Source organism: Triticum urartu, chromosome 2A (genome assembly GCF_056163025.1).
Source record: "Triticum urartu cultivar PI428250 chromosome 2A, HENAU_Tu73, whole genome shotgun sequence".
Classification (NCBI taxonomy): Eukaryota; Viridiplantae; Streptophyta; class Magnoliopsida; order Poales; family Poaceae; genus Triticum; species Triticum urartu.
Genome location: NC_141874.1, coordinates 417692842 through 417699316, shown reverse-complemented (window position 1 = coordinate 417699316; position 6475 = coordinate 417692842). Strand labels below are relative to the sequence as shown.

The 6475-nt window shown below is 48.3% G+C and overlaps 1 long non-coding RNA gene across 5 annotated transcripts; it reads left to right on the top strand.

Moving 5' to 3' along the window:
- Positions 1-1697: 1697 nt before the first annotated feature.
- On the top strand, positions 1698-5721 carry LOC125537601 (uncharacterized). 5 transcript variants are annotated; one of them, XR_007295999.2, is made up of 7 exons: positions 1698-2110; positions 2591-2665; positions 3236-3364; positions 3537-3662; positions 4122-4312; positions 4723-4802; positions 5404-5721. It is a non-coding gene; the product is annotated as an uncharacterized LOC125537601 (long non-coding RNA). The 5 variants fall into 5 exon arrangements; XR_015616598.1 differs by having other exon boundaries at positions 3211-3364; XR_015616596.1 differs by having other exon boundaries at positions 3160-3364.
- Positions 5722-6475: the final 754 nt, after the last annotated feature.

The following is a 6475-nucleotide window of genomic DNA, read 5'->3' as shown; positions in this document are numbered from 1 at the left end:
ATAAGTAGAACTAGCCACACAGAGTAGAGGGACATCGAGAAATCTGGTAGAGCCCTAGCAAAGAGAGAGAGAGGGGCGATTGAACTCACCCTAGCAGTTCATCGCACCAACTCAAGAACACCTCTCGCGAGGCTGTTCTTCCCTTGTACTGTTCGTCATCAGCCCCTGAGGCAATCCACCACACCACACACTGGAGTAAGGTATTACACCACAACGGTGGCCCGAACCAGTATAAACCTTGTGTCCCTTGTGTCGTTCGTTGTTTCCAGTTTAGATCACGCGAGGAGATTGGACGTAGATCGGTAGGGGAGAGATCTCCGCGCGCACCCCAGTGTTCGAACCTCAAGGGTCTGCCGGAACCCAAAATCCGACATTTGGCGCGCCAGGTAGGGGTGCGCCGGAATCTTTTCTTCCGCCGTTCGCGTGTGATCTTCCGTCGTGTCCATGGCTGACACTCGTCGGGCTCTCGCCGAGCGCCGGGCTGCTCTCGCCACCCGCGTCGCCCAGACGGCGCCCGTCGGCGGACGTCCTCGTCGTTCCCCGTCGCCTGCCGCCAACGCCGCCACCGGCCCGACGGGGAACGAGCAGCAAGCCTCCTCCCAGCATCCTTCGGTGCAGCGGGAGGGCCGCACCGCCACACCGTCGCTGACTCCAGCCGCTTCGTCGTCCCACGCCCATCGCGCCCCCACGGACGCGCATGCCGCGCTGCTCCTGGCAAGAGAACTCTTGCACTACCGTCTCGTCGACGACCTCTACGAAGACTGGCTCGCCCGCATCACCGAGCTCGTCAGCGCCGCAGGAGGATTCCCCCTTGCCGTCCCTCTCGCTGCCTCGCCCTCCATTCTGCGCAGGAGGCGAGGATCAGGAGGTGCCTCCACCACCTCCTCCCCAAAGAGGTGCCCTGGCTCCAAGGCGCGCAGCCCCGGGGCAAGACCCTCCGCGCCCGGCGCCTACGCAGCAAGGAAGGAGCTGCCAAGAGATCCCTCGTCCCCAAGAAGGCGCTCGCGCGCTCCCGGCGCCGGCGTGCCAAGATCGCGTCCCTGCACCCCCATGCCAAGACCCCGCGCTGCTCCAAGCGGCGGCGCGCGGTAATCCCCAGGAGCAAGCCCAGTACCAGCAAAAGGCACCGGTGGCCACAGCAGGCTGCCGTGCCCTCACCCCCAAGCTACGCGGCTTCGCATGGCCAGGCAAGTTCAAGCCCGACCTGCCCCCTCGCTACGATGGCACGATGGACCCTGCGGAGTTCCTGCAACTCTACGAGCTATGCATCGAAGCCGCCAACGGAGACGAAAGGGTCATGGCGAACTGGTTTCCCATGATGCTCAAGGACGGGGCCCGCACCTGGCTCCTGAACCTGGCTCCTGGCACAATCTCCTCCTGAGACGAGATGCGCACTCGCTTCATCCACTACACCACGACACCACAAAGACGACATGCATCTGTTGGTAAAAGTGAGCAATGCCGACACTTTTTTTCCCAAACCATACCGACATATAGTATGATAGTATTTATATAACCTCCTGACACATTATCTATCGCTGAAGCACCAGCAAAGCACCGACGTAATTTCTGTCAGCAGTTACAATCTTTACTGATTGTTTGTGTGTCGCTGATTCTTTGGGACAAAAAAGTGTCGGCTTTGTTTCCTTCCACCCACATCCATATGCGCGCGATGGAAAACACCCGAGTCGGACCAGACCAGCAAAAGAAAAGAAAAAACACACCCGTCCAACCCCCAATCTCACCCTTCTCTCTCTCACCACTCACATAGAACCCGTGCGCCGCCGCCTCCGACCTAAACCTAACTCGACCGCGCCGCCGCCCGTCCGCTTGTTCCCTCGCGCCACATCAACTCCAACCCTGACCTTCCTCCCCGCAGGGCACCATCCGCCCAGGAGCAGCAGCTCCATCCGCTGCGCTGAGGAGTAGCAGCGCTGTCAAGCGCCACCGTACAGGAGCAGCAGCGCCGTCAAGCGCCACCAGACAGGAGCAGCAGAACAGTCCACCAGTAAGGAGAAGCAAGGCCGTCGGCCGCCGAGGATCCAGCGCTGGTTTTCCTCCACCTGTGGCCTCTGTTCCGGCTGATTTCCTTCCCTCCGCCCGGCCTGAGGTAAGCTTCTGGTATGTGAGTCCTTTCTCGTCGCCCCTTCCTTGCCCCACCTCCAGATTCGGTCGCTCTAGGTGAGCTGGGTCAATGCTTTTCTAGTACGTGTAGGTAACTAACTAGATCCAGCCATGAATCGGCTGGCCTCTGGGTAAGTAAATCTATTGTTTTTCTTGTGCGTGCTTCATCCACAAATTTGTAGCATGTAACAATTTCCTGGCAGAGGCAGTACAAAGGAGAGGGATGAGTCTGTTAGAATTGTAATTACTTTTCCCGTTGTGAGTGGCATATTTTATTTTTCATTTATTTATTTCTTATTGCACGGGTGCCAGCTTCAAAGCCTTGTGGCTAAATCAGATTATGTGTGGGCCTATGAAGTCACAAATGTGATCTGTATGTCCTAATTATGTACACATGTAGTGATGCGTCTATCAAAGAGAAGCATTTTTCAGTAATAATGTACTAACAATCAATCTTTATATGTAGGTGGTGGGGGCAAGTGAAGAATTTACATCGGTTCTGTTACAGGAACAGAGGATGGTCCTCCTAAGCTGCTTAATGGTACAATTTGTAATGTCATTATGAACATTGGATGCATTAGACTGTCATAATACCTAGTTTCTATCAAAAAGTATCATAAGTAAGGGCACAATGTGGTGATAGTAAATCTGGTTTATGGAAGAACATTGAGTATTTGGTTTCTATATTTATATATGTACAGCAGCACCCTAATTATGCAAATAGTATCAAATCCCGAGCCTTAATCATGGCAACTAGCGGAAAATGTATGGTTTAGTTTGCAAGCACATACATGTGAATATTATTCCAGCAAGAATGCTAGCTGCTAGCATATATCTATCCCAGGTACTTTGCGGATAGGCCAGCGGCAAGCCTTGTTTCTTCTTTTTAGATTTTCCCTTGATATATTCTCCTTGTTGAACTAACAATTTTTGGCATCCTGTGGCATGCCACCATTCTGCTGGTTGGATCTTGGTTACAATTAAGATTCAGGAGATGACTCTCTTTTAATTGAATGATTTCCTTTTTGAGAGCAGATGATTGCTAATGACGATGATTTATATTTCGATGATGATGACGGTGATGAGCCATTGATGCTCGAGGATGAAGCAGGGTTAGCCGAGGTCCTCGAAGCCTGTCTCTGACGCTGATGGGTGGACCGCTCTGCTGCCTAGGCATGATCAGCCTGGGAAGTAGTATTAAGGACATGAGAAGCAATACTTGGCGCTGTTTGGCCTGAAGGTAAACAACTTTCATGGTTTTTTCTATATCGTTGCTGCTGGGTAACCCTTGTACTAATCGAAAATGGCTTGTGGTACTATATGCATCATTAGTTTTGAAGCACATACATGTGAATTAGATATATACATGTTTTTTCAAATATATATTACCAATTAATATGCCTGGTTTGTAGGTAGAGTTGGAATCCCTCTAGCCCAGCTCTAGGCAGGAGGTCGGTTGGAATTGGATCAGTATCAGGATTAGGAAGCAACCAAGTCACCCTTTTGATCAACTAAAATAGTAACAACAGTCAATGGTGGTAATAAACAACAACTTTCCTCCCTCTGGCCTTTCTGTATCATCGCATTAATTCTGGCCAGTTTATGGTCCGATGCAAGTGGCCTGACTATGTTGCTATTGTTGTTTAGTAGGGAACTAGGAATTGTGCGTAAATGCAGTTATCTTGTTTTGTTCTGGGCTTGTGATCCCTCTTTGACAAAGATGTTCTAATCGCTGTCGCAACCGAAAATGGAGTCCGATGCAAGCCACAACAACATCAATTATTCTTTCTTGCTTTTGTTTTCATCGTTTAAGCATTGCTTGTCCTGTTTACATTGATATATCAAACTGAATGCATCATTTTTGCTGGTTGCTCCTCTGAGGTTTTTATTGAATGATATCAATGTTGCTTGCTTATAGATTGAATTTCAGGTTTATTTATTGAGTAAGCAATCTAATCTGGTACAATAGAAATTACTCTTTACTTTGACGCTTGCAGACTTGTGACCATGAGGTCACGTGTTCAAGTCCTGGAAAGAGCCTCTTGTAGAAATGTAGGGAAAGGCTGCGTACAATAGACCCAAAGCGGTCGGACCCTTCCCCGGACCCTGCGCAAGTGGAGCTACATGCACCGGGCTGCCCTTTTGACGCTTGCAGACCATGTGATGTTGCTTGCTTATATATCAACAAGTGGGTATATTTATCTTTCTTCTCTGATGCGCGTGTTCTAAGCCCTCCAACTAAATGAAGCTTTGTTGGTTGCTCATTTGAGGTTTTTGATTGTGTCATATCATCTTTTCGCGTAATGTGCTACTATATATGAGACCACCATTGCCGATATATATTGATTGTAGTAGTAGTTTTCTTATTCAGGCATTGTTCATCAAATCTACCAGTTCGGTCCAGGATAAAAAAAATACTAAACCATGATCTAGTTGCTACTTGGTTGACACTAGACTAGATTGAATTAATGGAGGGGGTTTTATAAATAAGTTATTCTTTTGCTTATAATCGTCATGTGATCTTTCTTTCTTTTGCCACTTGATTGTATGTTTGACCTTGGAATAATATGGTATTTATTTTCCTTCTTGATTTGGTAGGCACACGGCTCCGTGGGCGAGGAGGATAACTGGGACCCCAACCCCAAGTCGACGACCCTGACCTCGACTTCCCACACAAGGTTGTGGCGCTGCTCCTCTTGACTCTGAGATTACCCCCCCCCCCCCCCCCCCCCCCCAAATTTCTCGCTGCTCTACTCTGGCATAGTTTCTATTCTACTCCCTCCGTTCCTACATATAAGCCTTTCTGGATATTTCAATACGTACGACATATAGATGTATATAGACATATTTTAGAATGTAGATTCACTCATTTTGCTCCATATGCAGTCCATATTGGAATCTCTAAAAGGGCTTATATTTAGGAACGCAGGGAGTACTTGGTCGTGAACCAAACTACCATGCTGAGGCCCATTCGGGCTTCGGTTGCCGCCACTGCATTCGACTGGGCTCCTAGGTTCATGCTTGTGTAGTTGCATGACAGAGATTCTGTAATTTTGGAACCAAGGGTGCCCCTGCTGTTTTGAACCCATGATATACAGTTCAACTTTGTTTTCTGCTTGATTGATGCCACTCGACTCCAGCCTTTTTCTTTATTGTGGTCTTCCATGTACGAGGCTAGTTCAATTATGAATGGTTTCAATTCATCATATGATATTTCGTAATGCTGCATGATGTGTGTGTGTATTGTACATCTTCTGAAACATATGAGTTCTTTTGTAGGGACAAATGGTAGAAAGTAGCAAGTCCACAAGTTGATCGAAGATGTTCTCCTGATTTCTTTTGTTGAAAACAGGGTTCACACATTTTGTTCATATGGAAGTTGATTTGGCTTGGTGATTGAAGAGTTGGTCTTCCATAATATTCTGTAGTAGTCAAGTGATCAAGCATTTGTCTCCTAGGAACTTTGGCCATTATGCTTGTAATAACATGCCTCTCTCGGTACTTATATCTGACTTGTGTATACTTAATGGCTGTAGCTAACTTCAGTGAAGAAAACTAATGAATCTTCTATATATGTCGAATGAATGCATTGATCAATGGTATCTTTTGCTGAATAGAAGAGTGCAATTGTATGTATTTCGTATTGAACATGAGTTGAATATTATGAATGTGTTTTCACTCACAATATGGAGCATTTGTATTTCTCGTGAAATGTAGAGCGTTGACAGCAAATCTGTTGGCAGAAGTATTGGGCGTCGCACAAACTGTCGGCTTAGGGCACTTACACACAAACTGTCGGCGTAGCAATGTATGTCATACAATCTAACGGTATAGCGCACTGTTAGATGACCTGTTGGCATAGAACAGTCCGTCGGTGTATAAATGTCTGTCGCCATAGGTCTCTCCAAAGCTGACATACTATCTGTCGGCATATATTTATCTGTCGGCGAAGACCTTTCCCGGCAGGACTATAGGCGATAGCTCTTTTCTGTCGACAAAGGTCTTTGCCGACACTAAATGTGTCGCCTTAGGTGCCCTATGTCGACAGATAATTTGACGCTCCTTTGAGTGTCGTGGTGTAGTGATCGCCAACTTTCAGGGCACTCGCGACCGGCCCCCGGCCGTGAGCGATCTGCGCCGCATCAAGCAGCAGCAAGGGGAAACCCTGCAGAAATACATCCAGCGCTTCAACAACGCTCGCCTCAAGATCCCCAAGGTGACTGAAGAAGCCATCATCTCGGCCTTCTCCGATGGCGTACGCGACGTCAAGATGAAGGGGGAGCTAGCAATCCATGAAGACCTGTGCACATCCCTGGAGCTGTTCAACTTGGCGACCAAGTGCGCCAGGGCT